The sequence below is a fragment of the Hyperolius riggenbachi genome, chromosome 9, assembly GCF_040937935.1.
Source record: "Hyperolius riggenbachi isolate aHypRig1 chromosome 9, aHypRig1.pri, whole genome shotgun sequence".
Classification (NCBI taxonomy): Eukaryota; Metazoa; Chordata; class Amphibia; order Anura; family Hyperoliidae; genus Hyperolius; species Hyperolius riggenbachi.
The window spans coordinates 133,565,774-133,584,112 of NC_090654.1; the positions used below are offsets into that span (position 1 = coordinate 133,565,774).

The 18,339-nt window shown below is 44.7% G+C and overlaps 1 long non-coding RNA gene across 1 annotated transcript in view; it reads left to right on the top strand.

Annotated features, from left to right (window-relative positions):
• The window catches only part of LOC137532712 (uncharacterized), an 80,593-nt gene that overhangs the window by 25,810 nt on the left and 36,444 nt on the right, over positions 1-18,339 (top strand). Inside the window, exon 2 of the long non-coding RNA XR_011023974.1 lies at positions 7,224-7,357. This is a non-coding gene — a long non-coding RNA (uncharacterized lncRNA). The remainder of the gene's footprint in view (positions 1-7,223; positions 7,358-18,339) is intronic.

Here is an 18,339-nt window from a genome sequence, read left to right on the forward strand (position 1 = left end):
TTTTGCAGCCTAGGTGCGCTAAGGGGCCCAACGTCCTAATTACAGGTCATTTTGAGGCATTTGTTTTCTAGACTACTCCTCACGGTTTAGGGCCCCTAAAATGCCAGGGCAGTATAGGAACCCCACAAGTGACCCCATTTTAGAAAGAAGACACCCCAAGGTATTCCGTTAGGTGTATGGCGAGTTCATAGAAGATTTTATTTTTTGTCACAAGTTAGTGAAAAATGACACTTTGTGAAAAAAAAACAAAAATCAATTTCCGCTAACTTGTGACAAAATAAAATCTTCTATGAACTCGTCATACACCTAACAGAATACATTGGGGTGTCTTTTTTCTAAAATGGGGTCAGTTTCTGGGGTTCCTATACCGCCCTGGCATTTTACGGGCCCAAAACCGTGAGTAGTCTGGAAACCAAATGTCTCAAAATGACTGTTCAGGGGTATAAGCATCTGCAAATTTTGATGACAGGTGGTCTATGAGGGGGCGAATTTTGTGGAACCGGTCATATGCAGGGTGGAGCGGAAAATGACACTTTGTGACAAAAAAAAAAAAAGTTTCCATTTCTTCTAACTTGCGACAAAAAAAAATGAAATCTGCCACGGACTCACCATGCCCCTCTCTGAATACCTTGAAGTGTCTACTTTCCAAAATGGGGTCATTTGTGGGGTGTGTTTACTGTCCTCGCATTTTGGGGGGTGCTAATTTTTAAGCACCATTTACAGAGAGATTTCTCCCACCCAGCATGGGTATGTGTAAAAATATACCCCAAAACACATTATACTACTTCTCCTGAGTACGGCGGTACCACGTGTGACACTTTTTTTGCAGCCTAGGTGCGCTAAGGGGCCTAACGTCCTATTCCCAGGTCATTTTGAGGCATTTGTTTTCTAGACTACTCCTCACGGTTTAGGGCCCCTAAAATGCTAGGGCAGTATAGGGACCCCACAAGTGACCCCATTTTAGAAAGAAGACATCCCAAGGTATTCCGTTAGGTGTATGGCGAGTTCATAGAAGATTTTATTTTTTGTCACAAGTTAGCGAAACATGACACTTTGTGAAAAAAAAATCAATTTCCGCTAACTTTTGACAAAAAATAAAATCTTCTATGAACTCGTCATACACCTAACAGAATACATTGGGGTGTCTTTTTTCTAAAATGGGGTCACTTGTGGGGTTCCTATACCGCCCTGGCATTTTACGGGCCCAAAACCGTGAGTAGTCTGGAAACCAAATGTCTCAAAATGACTGTTCAGGGGTATAAGCATCTGCAAATTTTGATGACAGGTGGTGTATGAGGGGGCGAATTTTGTAGAACCGGTCATAAGCAGGGTGGCCTTTTAGATGACAGGTTGTATTGGGCCCGATCTGATGGATAGGAGTGCTAGGGGGGTGACAGGAGGTGATTGATGGGTGTCTCAGGGGGTGGTTAGAGGGGAAAATAGATGCAATCAATGCACTGGGGAGGTGATCGGAAGGGGGTCTGAGGGGGATCTGAGGGTTTTGCCGAGTGATCAGGAGCCCACACGGGGCAAATTAGGGCCTGATCTGATGGGTAGGTGTGCTAGGGGGTGACAGGAGGTGATTGATGGGTGTCTCAAGGTGTGATTAGAGGGTGGAATAGATGCAAGCAATGCACTGGCGAGGTGATCAGGGCTGGGTTCTGAGGGTGTGGGCGGGTGATTGAGTGCCCTAGAGCAGATAGGGGTCTAATCTGATGGATAGCAGTGACAGGGGGTGATTGATGGGTTATTAGTGGGTGTTTGGAGGAGAGAACAGATGTAAACAATGCACTTGGGAGGTGATCTGACGTCGGATCTGCGGGCGATCTATTGGTGTGGGTGGGTGATCAGATTGCCCGCAATTGATTGATGGGTGGCAGTGACAGGGGGTGATTGATGGGTGATTGACAGGTGATCAGTGGGTTATTACAGGGAAGAACAGATGTAACTAATGCACTGGCGAATTGATAAGGGGGGGTCTGAGGGCAGTCTGAGCGTGTAGGCGGGTGATTGGGTGCCTGCAAGGGGCAGATTAGGGTCTGATCTGATGGGTAACAGTGACAGGTGGTGATAGGGGGTGATTGATGGGTAATTAGTGTGTGTTTAGGGTAGAGAACAGATGTAAACACTGCACTTGGGAAGTGATCTGACGTCGGATCTGCGGGCGATCTATTGGTGTGGGTGGGTGATCAGATTGCCCGCAAGGGGCAGGTTAGGGGCTGATTGATGGGTGGCAGTGCCAGGGGGTGATTGATGGGTGGCAGTGCCAGGGGGTGATTGATGGGTAGCAGTGACAGGGGGTGATTGTTGGGTGATTGACAGGTGATCAGTGGGTTATTACAGGGAAGAACAGATGTAACTAATGCACTGGCGAATTGATAAGGGGGGTCTGAGGGCAATCTGAGCGTGTAGGCGGGTGATTGGGTGCCCGCAAGGGTCAGATTAGGGTCTGATCTGATGGGTAACAGTGACAGGTGGTGATAGGGGGTGATTGATGGGTAATTAGTGGGTGTTTAGGGTAGAGAACAGATGTAAACACTGCACTTGGGAGGTGATCTGACGTCAGATCTGCGGGCGATCTATTGGTGTGGGTGGGTGATCAGAATTCCCGCAAGGGGCAGGTTAGGGGCTGATTGATGGGTGGCAGTGACAGGGGGTGATTGATGGGTGATTGACAGGTGATTGACAGGTGATCAGGGGGATAGAGGTATACAGTACACAAGGGGGGGGGGGATCTGGGGAGAATCTGAGGGGTGGGGGGGTGATCAGGAGTCCCCAGGGGGCAGTTTAGGGTAAAAAAAAAAAGATTTAACAGATAGTGACAGGGAGTGATTGATGGGTGATTAGGGGGTGATTGGGTGTAAACGGGTCTGGGGGGTGGGCAGGGGGGGGTCTGAGGGGTGCTGTGGGCGATCAGGGGGCGGTGGGGGGGGGAGATCAGTGTGCTTGGGTGCAGACTAGGGTGCCTGCAGCCTGCCCTGGTGGTCCCTCGGACACTGGGACCACCAGGGCAGGAGGCAGCCTGTATAATACACTTTGTAAACATTACAAAGTGTATTATACACTTTGTATGCGGCGATCATCGGGTTAACATCCCGCCGGCGCTTCCGTATGGCCGGCAGGATGTTGCGGCGGGTGAGCGGAGACAGGCGCCGGCGGAGGATCGCGTCACGGATGCCCTTTCAAGGACCGCCGCCTCTGTGGGTGAGCTGGTCCTTGCGGGCTCCACTTCCCGGCCGCCCCTGTGCGTTAGGCGGTCGGGAAGTGGTTAAAGAGGAACTGTCGCGACAATCCAAAAATTTAAAACACATACAAATAAGAAGTACGTTTCTTCCTGAGTAAAATGAGCCATAAATTACTTCTCTCCTATTTTGCTGTCACTCACAGTAGGTAGTAGAAATCTGACATCATCGACAGGTTTTGGGCTAGTCCATCTCTCCATAGGGGATTCTCAGCATGGCCCTTATTCTTTATAAAGACATCCCCTGAAAAAGATTTATACAAAGATGCTGGCCAGCCTCCCTGCTCATCGTACACTTTTTTGGGCAGTTGGACGGAGCAACTGCGATTCACTAAGTGCATTTTGAAAATAACGAAATCCCTGTGAACTCCCCATGAGGAGATGGGCTAGTCCAAAACATGTCGGTTCTGTCAGATTTCTACAACCACTGTAAGTGACAGCAACATAGGAGAAAAATAATTTATAGCTCATTTTACCCTGTAAGAAAGGTACTTCTTAATTGTATATTTTTACATGTATTTTAAATTTTAAGATTTTCGCGACAGAGGTCCCTTAAGGACAACTTATGGCCCTTTCACACCGTGGAGGTGTGGAATTTTTATCGCATCCCACTGCCGTGCAATGAAAGTCTATGGAGACTTTCAGACTTTGACGTTATGGTGCGACGGAAGTGATGTTTTCGCCGCATCCCCGACGCAGGTCCAAAACTACTGTACTGCCCGGCTTCTGTGTTAACTTGTGGTGATCTGTATCGTTCCAGAAGTTATGTTAGTCTATGGCGACCCTTACTAATGCTGTGTTCCCTGAAGGCCTGTTGGTGGTGGAGCAATGCGGTGCCACACACCGCATGGCTAAATCTAGTTTCATGGAGGCAGACATATTGTTAACATCTAGTGCGTTCAAATGGCCCGTTTACATCTAAAACCGCCAGTTTTGCGGGAGTGATTTTTCCGCAATTAACGCAGAAAAATCACTGGACTCTGCGGCAGATTTGGAGCGATCGCGTTGCACCCTAATCACAATCGCTAAACGTGAAACGGTAATCGCAAGCAAACCGATGCATGCAGAGCGTTTGCGGGTAACGCGGCAGTAAGAACACGGCCATTTGCTACAATGTGTAGAGGTTTTTACAGCTAGTGGTTTGCCTCTGGTGTGAATGGGCCCTGAGGCCTAGTGGGAAAGTCCTCTGAGTGGCTTTGGAGAGACAAGTAGTTTACACTTTTAGCAGACTGCTCCAACATACTGGCAGGCACTGAGTCGGCATCCAATACTATAGCCTGGCTGCTGACCATATCCAAGGCCACCTAGAAGTGGAAGCAAACCAATTATTTCTCTCCAACTGTAATATTTGGAGCAAAAGCTATCTCTATCGAATAAGTCATTAATATATACCGTATTTTCCGCCATATAAGACACACTTTTTCTCCCCTCAAAATGGGGGAAAAAAGTCCCTGCGCCTTATACGGCAAAGGCAAGAAATCCCAGACTTCTGAACGCCTGCCGTTACGAACCGTGACCCGCTGCCACGTCGGGGATTCCATGCTTATGTGCCCACTCTGTCCTGCGCATCTATACTCCTGCCCCCGTTATCTCCCCCGTGTCCCTGCTCCCTCCACGTATTTCTAATACTGTCCCCCTTGTGTCCCTGCTCCCTGTTCAAATGTATAAATTGTAGCTGTAGCTCTTACCTCTACAGCAGCGCCCGCAGGGATGGCCGACCTCTTCACCGCCGCACTTCTCGCTCTAGTGACCACGGCTTGTAATGACACGTCATCAGTACAAGCCAGCACTAGAGCGAGAAGTGCGGTGGTGAAGAGGTTGGCTATTCCCGCAGGCGCTGCTAGAGAGGTAAGAGCTACAGCTACAATTTATACATTTAAACAGGGAGCAGGGACAGAATTAGAAACACAACAGACACAAGGGGACATTATTAGAAACACATAGAGGTAGAGGGGACATGACGGAGAGAGGCGGGTACACGGATGAGAGAGTGTGGACACGGGAGGTAACGGCACCAGGGAGGACAAAAGAGGACACCTAGGGACAGCAGGGAGGACCTGGGGACAGAGAGGGGGACAGTAGGGCCCACCTGGTGACAGAAAGGGACATCTGGGAGGACAGAAGGGGGATGGGAGGATACCAACTGTGGGAGAACATCTACGAGACGATCCTGGAACATGGACGCACAAGGTTTAGTATAATTTTTTTCTCTCCTGGTTTTTGCCCTCTAAACCTAGGGGTGTCACATTCCAGAGCGTCTTATATGGTGAAAAATACAGCAACAGTAAATAACAAACTGTAATTCTCAATTTAAGCCAAGATCTAGCCTCTAAGTTGTCTAGTGTATCCAAAACTCATTGCTGCTGACAGGTTCTATGTTTTCCCGTTACATTGAAGAATTACAAAGCATTCTTTTTTTTGTATTCCTCTTATATGACCATCTTAACCACTTCCCCGCCCGGGTACAGTATATCTACGCTACTTTGGACTTGAGTTCCCCGCCCGGAGCGTAGATATACGCACCCCCCGCCGATGCCTCCGCTGTCTGCGCTCCCGCGCTCGCTTGCCCGGGGATCAATGAACGGGAAAAACCATTCCTGTTCGTTGATCTCTGCCCCCCAGCAATGATCGGCTGTTTCTATGAGAAGCAGCGTGATCATTGTAAAAAAAAAAAAAAAGAAAGTTTCCCAGCCTCCCTGAACTTCCTGCAAGCGTACTTCCTACGCTTCCAGGACGCATTTGCAAAAAATTACTGTGGCCATCTTGTGGCCAAAAAGTTCAACTACACCCAAAAACATTTTTCATATACAAATACATTATTCTACATTATAAATTAACTCATTAACTCCCACGCTCCCTAATGGTTACCATTTTTTTTTTTTTTTTTTGTAATTAAAAAAAAAATTACAAAAAAACCCCATAAATAGTTACCTTAGGGACTGAACTCTTTAAATATTTATAAAATAATTCTTGGCATAATGTTCCACCTAAAGAAAGCCTAATTGGTGGCGAACAAAACAAGATATAGTTCATTTCATTACGATAAGTAATGATAAAGTTATAGACGAATGAATGTAAGGAGCGCTGAAAGGTGAAAATTGCTTGGATGCTGAAGGGGTAAAACCCCTCAGTTGTGAAGTGGTTAAGAAAGTGGAACTCTTCATTAGACACAAAGCTCAAAACTCTGGAGTAAGGCTAAACAAGCAAGAAACACAAACCGCTCTGTCTGAAAAGTAAAGTACCAACAGATGTTAAAGTTATTTGTGCAGAGCATGTTCACCTGTGATCTGGACATTCAGCTCACTGTTTCTCTTCATAGACAGGATGATCAGCCAGGCTAAACATTCATATTGACATGTAAGCTTGCCACTAGAATGCAATAAGACCGGTTGGATTCTGCCTGCTTATCCAGTTGCTTTCTTATGTCTATGGGTGCTTTCTAGGCAAAATATGTCCACATACTTTGTGGTAGAAGAAAGATCAAGCTTTTCATCCTCGTTCTCACTGCTGTCACTGCTCTCAGAGAAGGACTCTTTTTCCACTGGCTTCTCTCCACCAGACATCAAAGTGGCAGACTGCAAATATACAAGAGAAGGGATTATTCAAAAACATATTGCGGTTGGCGAAGGCCTTCCAAGGTTTCTTATTGGTCACCGTGGGATCATCCTCTTTAACTTTTTTCACCTGAACTCCATCCTGGCAAATATAAAACAATTGTAAACATACATATCTGGGCTTATGCTAATTTACCCGGGTGCACTATTTACTAAATGATAATGTGACCCAATGTACTCTGATATGACAAAACTAACCTGGCAGGTAAATTGCTACTATAAAAATGTTAGAACTGTGTATGCAGCCATTAGGCTGGAGCTGTCCTTCAATGCCAAACACATGAAGATGATGACAGAATATCTTTAGTCACACGATAACATTGGATTGACTTATTTCTACAAGTAATCCCTGCTTCTTACCTGATTAGGCTCTACAGAGATGCTGGAGGCGGTCTTGTTGAAAACATGGTCCCACCAATGGAAAGTGAACTGCTCTGCAGAGCTGTGACCCACCTACAGACACAGACCCAGTACCGTTATATCACCAACACGGCACTACCAGGTCAGGAAACGTTCCCAAAACTTAACAGCATCTTAAAGAGGAACTCCAATCAAGAATTTAACTTTATCCCAATCAGTAGCTGATACCCCTTTTTACATGAGAAATATATTGCTTTTCACAAACAGACCATCAGGGGGCACTGTATGACTGATATTGTGGTGAAACCCCTCCCACAAGAAGCTCTGAGTACCGCGGTACTCTGGGCAAACTGCCACAATGTAACAATGTTCACAGACAGGAAATAGCTGCTTACAGCTGTCTCTAACGGCCAAAACAGCTAGCAGCAGCTACATAACCTGCCCACAGTAAAAATGTCACCAGGTGATACATGTCAGAATGTAACTCGGGGAGAGGAAAGATTTTACAATGAGCATTTTAATGTGGTGATATATTGGGGTGCGTATGATGTAAGGATAACAGGAACATATTCTTCCATTTTTTCTGCCTGTGTTCCATATAGGTTGGCTAGAAGGGAGCTGTGGCCATTAATTGCTTGGAGCAAGGAAGTGGGTATTGTCTTGACCATAGGAAATGCTTTGAGTTTCTGCTAATGGGATTATCTGCCTGGCGTTTTGAACTCAGGAGACGGCCCATTGTCTCAATACACAAAGCAAGCCTAGGCAGGAAAAGTCTAACACATGTCAACTTGTGGTGAAGAAACCCTATTTCACTGTGAGGAAATTAAATTATTGGAGGAAGTCTTTTCATGTATGTGGGCTATAGTACATTTTTTGTGGATGTTAGATCTCTAGAAATCCAATTATGACTGAGGATGTAATTAAAACCTAGTTCCTCCCTTCCCCAAGGAAGTTGCAGCCTCCAGGCGTAGCTCAGAGTATAAAAAGCAGAGGCAGATGCCTAGTGACTATCTGCTCTTGGAGTTAGCGCATAGCTAGAGTTGATCTCGACTTCTGGTCGAACAAGCGGCATGCTCCTGCCGACAACGTTGAGACCTTCAAGTTGGTAACGTTTTTTTTTTAATCCCCATTTTTATTTTACGCAAATATCCGTGTGTGTTATCTTTGTAACTCTTAATTTTGTAACTTTTTTACTTTGTCTTTTTGTAATCTTTTGTATATATTAAGTTCTGCAGTGTTCTGTGTTTTTATGGAATATTAAATCGTTATTTAATAAGCTTGACTTCTGCTGTACTAAACTAACACTCATAGCCTAGAAGAGACTGAAGTGTAACCGTGTATAAGTTCATGCCTAATTGTACGCTTGAGCAACACTACCGTATGAAATTGTAATTGCATTGTGTGTGGGGGCGTTTGTCATACGTTGGCCTAAGCGCGCAGCTGACCCAACGTACGAACAACACCAGTGCGAGTAGCGACAGCAGAGTGGCTAACAGTATCGTTTGGAACGACTGTTAGTGGGTCTTTGCTTCACGACAGTGTAAGATTGCAACTGTGTGTGTGTGTGTGTGGGTGCGTGGCGTTCCCGTATTTGGCCTAAGCGCAAAGCTGACCCAAATACGAAAACGCGGAGTGCGCGCTGAGGACTCGACAGCAGAGTGGAAGTATCTAGCGAACCGCTAGTGGTGGCAGTGAGAGGTGTTCTGAGGGGTCCCAGCCTTGTTTTAGCTTGACTAAGGCTGCTTCCTCTCTCAGTCTGGTCAAACCCGCAGTCGGGAACCGTATACGCAGGCGTGCCGCGGGCCGGTTCCTGACAATTAATAAGGGGTCTATGCAAATTGTAGGTTAAAGAGGAACTTCAGCCTAAACAAACTTACTGTCATTAAGTTACAATAGTTATGTAAATTGAAACAGATAGGTAATATAATCTCTTACCCACCCTGTTTTAAAGTGGACCCAAATAAAATAAAAATACAAGATTTCAGAAATAAAATCTATTTTCTAAAGTATAATAATAAATAGCAGCCTTTTTTCAGCTGCATGATGACAAATATAAAATATTTTACATTTATTGGAGGAACCCCTCCCTTCCTTTCATATTGCCGGGACAGAATCCGGCAAACTGGTGGAGTAGGAGGTGTCCGGCAAAGGAGGAATTGCTAATGGCTGCCACCTGTATAACCCTAGTTTGAAAAGAGAAGGGTAAAAAGCATGCACTGAAATGCTCATAGGCTTGAAGGAGTGTTTATCTTTGTATGTGTCAGAGTGTTGCAAATATTTTCAATTAAAAAAATGTTTGGTTTGGGTCCGCTTTAAAGAGACTCTGTAACAAAATTTTGAGCCTTATTTCTTCTATCCTATAAGTTCCTATACCTGTTCTAATGTGCTCTGGCATACTGCAGCCTTTTCTAGTTGCACTGTCTCTGTAATAAATCTTATCTTCTCTCCTCTGTCGGGTCTGTCAGGCTCAGGCTGGAATGTGTGGAATGTGCAGCACTGCTTGTCATTGGCAGAAGCTTTACACACCCTCTCCAAGCTCTGCATGAGTCACACAGTGAGCTGTTCTCACTCTGGTTAGAAGCCATGTTTTTTGTTTGTAAACGCTGCATAAAAATGGCAATTACAAGCGAGGATTGCAGCAGGGAGTGGCAGAAACAGCACAGAGGGGCCCAGGAGAACATAAGGAATAGAATGGTATGCTTTTTATTGTAAGAATTTTAGAGTACAGATTCTCTTTAAAAGAACAGGCAAATGTTTGTGATTTCATGGGAGCAGCCATCTTTTTGTTGAAAGGAGGTGACAGGGAGCATGAGATAAAGTTCCAACTGCCCTGTGTCCTGATCACCCTTCCCAGCTGTGAGCACTAAGCAACGAGAACAACATCATCAGAAATCCCATCATGCTTTGCACAGCATCAGGGGAAAAATACCTGGGCATATTTCTTTGATGGGGCGGAGCTTAGCTTCTGTGAAGCTAAAAATGAGGCTTGGGTAAAAAAACAAAGTTCTGATGCTGTGAAACTGTAAAAGAAACACTAAGCCTTTTTTCAGTGCTGCAGAGTAGATTTTTAGTTTGGAGATTCAGTTTAAGTTTGTAGGTTGTTGTGTTGCTCACTAACTTGTCTGTCCTCGTTTGGGCTCTACAAGCAGATCCATAATGCAAAATATTAAAGGAGGCCTGAAGGGAGAGGAATATGAAAGCTGCCATTGCTGGTTTAGTTAAACAAAAATAGAACCTGTATGGGCATTATGCTAATCCTTTGTCTAACTCAGAAGTAGTTTTCAGATCAGGGATTATCTCTCCACCCTCTACATGCTTCTTCAAGCCATATGAGCTGAGAGGGATATGGTAGAAGCCATGCTTTGTCACCATTAAATAATTCCAGTTTTTCTGGCAGTCTTACTGATCTCTTGTGCTTCAGTAGCGTGTGAATCACACACCCGAAACAAGCATGCAGCTAATCCAGTCAGAAACATCTGATTTGCATGCTTGTTCATTTGCATGCTTGTTCAGGGTCTATGGCTAAGATTATTAGAGACAGAGGCTTAGCAAGACAACCAGGCAACCTGCATTGTTTAACCCATTAGCAGCTTCAATAGAGTTATCTCGTTTGAGATAAGTGCACTGCTTTTGGCCTCAGTCGGCAGAACTTGTTGTGCTGTAAATTCTTTGAATGCTTTGATCTCTCTCCCTAGCAGAAAATATAGAAACTGAAAGCAGAAGTCCTCTGTTATTGTCTCACACTGCCCCCCAGTGACAAATGGCCATAAATACACATTACAGCAGTACTAGTTTGAAGCAATTTGGAACAGTAGTTAGGCAGCACCCACCAATAAGAGTGACGTGCTTGAGGTCATTTTCCCTTAGCCCAAACTAACAATCAAGGAACCAAGGAGAAATAGGATCCAGCACCGTCTTCAAGTTGCATAAAGTTGATTTAATTAAGGCATCTTCATCAAAATATAAATGTACAATAGAGCCAGTGTCTGCACAGTGCTACAAGCGATAGGAACATGACCGCAAGCAACTTTATTATGCAACTTGAAGACGGTGCTACTTCTCGTTGATTCCTTATTTGAAGCAAGAAAATTTAACAAATAAAAAAATAAAAATGTGCTAAAATAAATTGGCCAGGAGCACTTGCAAGCCTCTAAATAAATCTGCTGATAAAGGGTTAAGGAAAGAAATACTTCCAGCCTCCATATCCCTCTCAGTTCAGGTGTGCTTTAAAGTACTTCCGAGGCCAAAGAGCCAAAAATCTGTACCTTTATTATTCTAGAATCCATGGAGGAAGCCATCTGCGCCCTCCGCTGGCACTCAATTATTTTCACTGCCCCCAGGTCGGGTCCCGACCCCACCGCACGGGTTGCTCCTTCATTCCACACAAAAGATGGCTGCCGAGCTGAGCCGCGGCTGCGCAGTAGGGATGGACGCTAGTGCGGCTGCGCAGCCCTTAGCCCTCCTTCAGCCACATACTGGGTCCCAGCGTCCTCCTGAGCGTACGTGGGGCGCTCTCACATCACTGCGAGCAGTGTGTGCCTGACGTACGCTCAGGACGACGCTGGGACCCAGTAACGGGCGGGTGGAGGGCTAAGGGCTGCGCAGCCGCACTAGCATCCATGCGTACTGCGCAGCCATGGCTCAGATTGGCGGCCATCTTTTGTGTGGAATGAAGAAGCGACCCGTGCGGTGGGGTCGGGACCCGACCTGGGGGCAGTGAAAATAATTGATTGTCGGTGGAACGGAGCGGAGGGCGTGGATGGCGTCCTCCATGGATTCTAGAATCATAAAGGTACAGATCGATTTTTGGCTCTCTGGCCTCTGAAGTCCTTTAAAGTGAACCTTAAGCCTGTTAAAAAAAATGAGATTAACTCACCTGGGGCTTCCCTCAGCCCCCTGCAGCCGATCGGTGCCCTCGCAGCTCCGGTCCGATGCCTCTGGACCCGCCAGCAAACACTTCCGTTTCGCCGTCACCGGCCGACAGGCATGGGAACGCGAGTGATTGTTCGCGTTCCCAGCCTGTATATCGCCCCCTATGCTGCTATTGCAGCCGCAATAGGGAAGCCCCAGGTGAGTTAATCTCATTTTTTTTAACAGGCTTAAGGTTCACTTTAAAGGAAACATCAGGCAAACTTAAAAAAAAATAAAATCAGATCTACGTACCTGGGGCTTCCTCTAGCCACTGGAAACCTATGCGCCCCTCACTGCAGCTCTGCTCCAAGCCGGTCTCCCGAGGTCTTTCCATAGCAGCCGCCGACCTGGCCTGGCATGTGCACCAGAAGTGATTTGTGCAGGTGCAGAAGTACTGGACCTGCGCAGAATGCTACGGTTGACAGGAGCATGACCGCGAGCGGCGCGGCTGTGAGCATGTGCAGTGGCTGCCAACTTGGCCAGTAGCCGCTATGGAGGGGACCCAAGGAGACCGGCACGGAGCGGAGCTGTGGCAAGGGACGCATAGGCTTCCAGGGGCTGGAGGAAGCCCCAGGTAAGTAGATCTGATTTTTTAAGTGTGCCTGATATTCCCTTTAACCCAAGCATGACAGCCAAGCAACTAGCATTTTTTTAAACATGGGAGAAAAAATGTCAGCTACCATATTTTCACTACAGTCATGTCTCATTTTTTCATACTAACAATAGCTAATTTACCACTAAATATTGTGAAATCATCCAAATATCTTAAAAAATGTTTTGATACTGCCATTACTATTTCCTGTGCTAAGACAATTCAAATAGTTGGGGTAGAAAAAAATTGTTTTTACTTTTCTGGATTGCTATGCTTGGATGTATGCATACATAATAGATTACTTCTATGCCATCTCTATGCAAATTAAAACATACCCTCTTATTCAACATTCCATTATAAGGCGAGATCTGCCATTCCTGCTTAAAGGGGAACTGAAGAGAGAGGTATATGGAGGCTGTCATGTTTATTTCCTTTTAGACAATACCAGTTGCCTGGCAGCCCTGCTGATCCTCTGCCTCTAATACTATTAGCCATAGCCCCTGAACAAGCATGCAGCAGATCAGGTGTTTCAGTGGTTCAGACTTATAAGTCTGATCTGACATGACTAGCTGCATGCTTGTTTCTGGTTTTAATCAGATACTACTGCAGAGAAATAGTCCAGCAGGGCTGCCAGGCAACTGGTATTGATTAAAAGGAAATAAACATGACAGCCTCCATATACCTCTCTCTTCAGTTCCCCTTTAAGTCCTGGAACCCACTACAAATCGCTAATCGCAATAGCTAGCGTTTTGTATGAGCGTTTTGTTAGCAAATTCATAAGTGTTTTCTTGCAATTTGGGTAACGATTTTAAAAAGTGTAAGCGTTTTGTCAGCGATTGTGTAGCGATTAGCATTTTTCATCCTGATTAGTCCTTTGAATTAATTTTAATTTTTTTGCGGTGTGCAGTAATTTCAAAACGCTAGCAAAATCGCTCTGTGTAGGTTTTGACGAGAGATTATGCCAGCGTTTATATACTTTACATTGCAGAAACGCTAACGTTTACCGCTAAAAATTCTGCATGTCCTGCATTGGTAATCGCAATGGCTCCAGTGGAATTTGGCCCAACCATTAACATTAGCAGAGCGTTTAGGGAAATCGCTCCCTAAACGCTCACAAAATCGCTCTAGTGGGTTCTAGGCCAGCACTAACGCTGCTGAAAGACATACATGGCTATAATTACTATGTAATGCCCAGAGGTGTTGATCCAGGGATTTTATCTGATTGCCATCTGGAGTCGGGAAGGAATTTTTTCCCTTTTGGGGGTAATTGGACCATGCCTTGGAAGGTTTTTTTGCCTTCCTCTGGATCAACAGGGATATGTTAGGGAGCAGGCTGGTGTTGTACTTTGTTCTCTAGTTGAACTTGATGGACGTATGTCTTTTTTTCAACCCAAATAACTATGTAACTATGTAACTTAGCACTGCGATAAGGGTTAACAAGATATACTACAGTGTATCCAGACAAAATACAGCTAAGCACAATTTACAAGGTGGTGCAAACTGCAAAAATACTCTGTGCAAACTACAGTAACCCGAGACAGGCAGGTTTTATATCGTTGTGCCCCTGTGGTTGCTGCACACATCCACTGCTTTACAGGTTTGTCAATTCCTTACCCCAGCTGTGTCATGCTTCACTTTAACTTTACTTTAATAGCTTCTAAAATACCATTCTCCCTTTTCCCAAGACCCTTGCCTGAAATACAAGATGCACACCGAAAAGCTATAGCTCATACCAATAAAACATAAAAAACTATTGGAAAGGAAAAATATATTAGACAGATCATATATTCTTTCATCATGGTAGAAAATGTGATTTCGCTGTACTGTTTTCAAATCACACACAGCAAGTCCTACTTGCTCTTGTGTATGCTCAGCACAGTCTACAGTAGTTGGAGGTGGGGCAGACTACTCACATTCAATTTAAGTGAACATCGCGTATTTAAGTTCATCTAATGTAAGAGGGATATGGTGGCTGCCATATTATTTCTTTTTAAGCAATACCAGTTGCCTAGCAATCCTGCTGATCTTTCATGCATCAGTAGTGTCTGTATCACCTACTTGAAACAAGCATGCAGCTAATCCAGTCAGACTTCAGTCAGAGCAACTGATCTGCATGCTTGTTTAGGGTCTATAGCTAAAAGTATTAGATGCAGATGATCAGCAAGACAACTGCACAACTTGCATTGTTAAAAGGAAATAAATAGGTCACCCTCCTTATTCCTCTCACTTCAGGTGAACCTTTTTAAATAGCTGGTCATCCCTGTTACAAATAAGTTTTCAGTCTGTTATGGTGGCCATACATGGTACAATTTTTTCATCCAATCTTACCATTTCTATGTAATATAAGGGAACTGCCTAAATTATCCTTTCAGTATATTCACTAAATTTACCCTTATACTACATAGAAATGGTAAGATTGGATGAAAAAATTGTACCATGTATGGGCACCATTAGAGTTACCACTGCTAGTGTTTGATAAACAAACAAAAACAAAACAAAACACAATTTTTAAACCTTTTGACTCTAGAGGGTACAAAGTAGAGGAAATCACATAAAATGCACATTATTGTGAACTACCAAAAATATGTCTCTTGTGGAATAAGACGCATAAGGGATATAAGTATTTTCAATGCCAGTAAACACATCCTAATGTCTCCTATATTTATAAAGGCAAAGTTCTGTTGGCACATAATCATCCCAAAGAGAGCTGTCTGTTGGTTTTAGTGATACTGGAGCAAAAGGGGAGAGGAGGTAGTGGGAATCAATGACAACAATGCTGTAGTCCTCATTCACACTATGTCCCCTTCTGTCCGCTTTATATCAGCACATCAATGTTACAGATGAATGCATGTTGCTGAAAAGCAGACAGTAGCGGACAGAAGTGCACTAGTGTGAATGAGGCCTAAGACAGCAGGCAGGAGGAGTCAGAAGACAGAGGATGATCAGTGACAGTTTAAGGCCTCTTGCACACTACATGCGATTCAGATTTTTTTTTTTTATACGATTCTATTTTTGATTCTGATTAAAAAGCCGTAGCAGCATGCAGTACGTTTTTAATCGGAATAAAATTAAAAAAAAAATTGCATCGTATAAAAAAAAATAAATTAAAAAAATCAGAATTGCATGTAGTGTGCAAGAGGCCTGAAAGATACCTGACTGGAGGAAAAGCTACCCAGTGTAAGCAAAGAGGTATGTTCATGCAGGGTCCACATACCTCAGTGAATTGTCCTCAGCAGGAGTGGCCTTAGACATGTGCCATCTGTGCACGTGCACCGGACCACCAGGGGGAGGCACATGTGCTCACCGAGGTACAGCCTGGTCACTATTGCTGCACACATCACTGCCAGTGCCTCACGCCACTGCAGCAGGTCACAGTGACACCACATTTGTTAGCTGTGCCAGAACCTGTGTGCTTCACTAGCAAAGGCACAGTCTTCAGCCAAGTCGCCGGGAGGTTTTCATCATCAGACCTGCCCACCGCAGTGTGGAGAAAGGATGCCACATGCTGAGACAGTGGGGGCAGAGGCAAAACGCAGTGTCAGATTTCAGCAAACGTTAAACATTTGTGACATGAGCATAAGGCGGCTATGCAGTGTCCGCAACAGACGTGGCCATTTACCGTGCATAAGATACCATAATGACATTGGAGTGCAAAAGAACCACTGATTCTTTCTCTACCCAGGGCCACCACATGCCTAGAGCCGCCCCTGTCCTCACCTCTCCTAATTTCCTCTGGTCCCCATAATAACTCCTGGAAAAATGTAAAACTTTTGACTAAAGTCAAATTTTCAGACAGGAAGAGGCAGGCCTAAAGCGATTCTAATGTGTTCTGGCTTACTGCAGCACTTTCTGCTATCACAGTCTCTGTAATAAATCAATGTATCTTTCCCCTGTCAGACTTGTCGGCCTGTGTCTGGAAGGCTGCCAAGTTCTTCAGTGTTGTGGTTCTGCTATGAACTCCCCCTTCCAGGCCCCTCTATGCACACTGCCTGTGTATTATTTAGATTAGGGCAGCTTCTCTCTTCTCTCTTATCTTTTACAAGCTGGATAAATCGTCCTCTGAGCTGGCTGGGCTTTCACATACTGAGGAATTACAGACAAAGGCAAAGCTGTTTGCAGGAAGAAACAAGCAGCCTGAAACTTCGGTGCATGAGAACTGCAGGGGGAAAGAAACACACAAATGATCTCTTGAGATTCAAAAGGAAGGGTGTATACAGCCTGCTTGTGTATGGATGTATTTTCTATGTGTGGACATACTGTACATCAACCTACTTCCTGTTTTGGTGGCCATTTTGTTTGTTTATAAACTTTTTAAAACTGTTTTAACCACTTTTAATGCGGCGAGGAGCGGCGAAATTGTGACAGAGGGTAATAGGAGATGTCCCCTAAAGCACTGGTATGTTTACTTTTGTGCGATTTTAACAATACAGATTCTCTTTAAAGGGAACCTAAACGGAGAGGGATATGGATGTTTCCTTTTAAACAATACCAGTTGCCTGGCATTCCTGGTGATCTCTTTGGCTGCAGTCGTGGCTGAATCACAACCCTGAAACAAACATGCAGCTAATCCAGTCTGATTTCAGTCAGAGCACCTGATCTGCATGCTTGTTGAGGGGCTGTGGCAAAAAGTATTAGAGACACAGGATCAGCAAGAGAGTCAGGCAGCTGGTATTATTTTAAAAGGAAAAATCCATATCGTTCTCAGTTTAGGTTCTCTTTAAGGAGAGTGGATGGGGCAGGGAAGAGGAGAGAATGGGAGGGTGATAGGAGGGAACATCACTGCAAGCCTGCCCCTTCCTGTCTGAAAATTTGACTTTAGCCAAAAGCCACATTTTTCAAGGAGTGATTATGGGCACCACATGGACAGAGGAGAGGAATTGAAAGTAAAAGAATCGATGTGTGTATGTCCTGCTTTAGGCTCCGATTTTACTAGTGCGCTGCGATTTTTGTGCAGAAAACACGTAAACGAATTTGCATGAGAATGCAAATTTGTATTTTATTGTGAAACCGCTCGCAGTTTTTGCGTATTTTCTAAATATGCGTTTTTAACCATGTCAGTGCCTGTGTGCTTTTTTTTATTGAAATTTATGCGAAAACCAATGCGAAATCGCATGGAAAACCACATGGTGAAAACACAGGCAAAATTCCTATTACATTACAGGTAGTCCCCGACTTACGAACGCCCGACTTACGATACGAAGGGCGTGGATTCAGTGTTTCCATGGGAACAAGCCAAAAAAAATGTTTTTAATTGGACTTGTAGTTTTTGAGAAAATTGATTTTAAAACATTCAAAGAAAAAATGGCTTTTAAACTTGTATAAGCAGGCACAGATGGCAGAGGTGACACAGAGGGGGACACTGGAGGCAAAGAGGTGGTACAGGGGACAGAGATAGCATTGTTCCGACTTAAGAACAGATTCAGGTTTAGAACAAGCCTACAGTCCCTATCTCGTTCGTTAACCGGGGACTACCTGTACATGCGAATTGCACACTATGCATGTGGTGTGCGAATTCTGATGCCTCTGCTGTACAGAATTTTTCTGCACAGCCCTGCGCACAGATTTGTTTGTAGAGGAAACAGGCCCATTGATTTGTATTGTCATGCGAATCTGCATGTGAA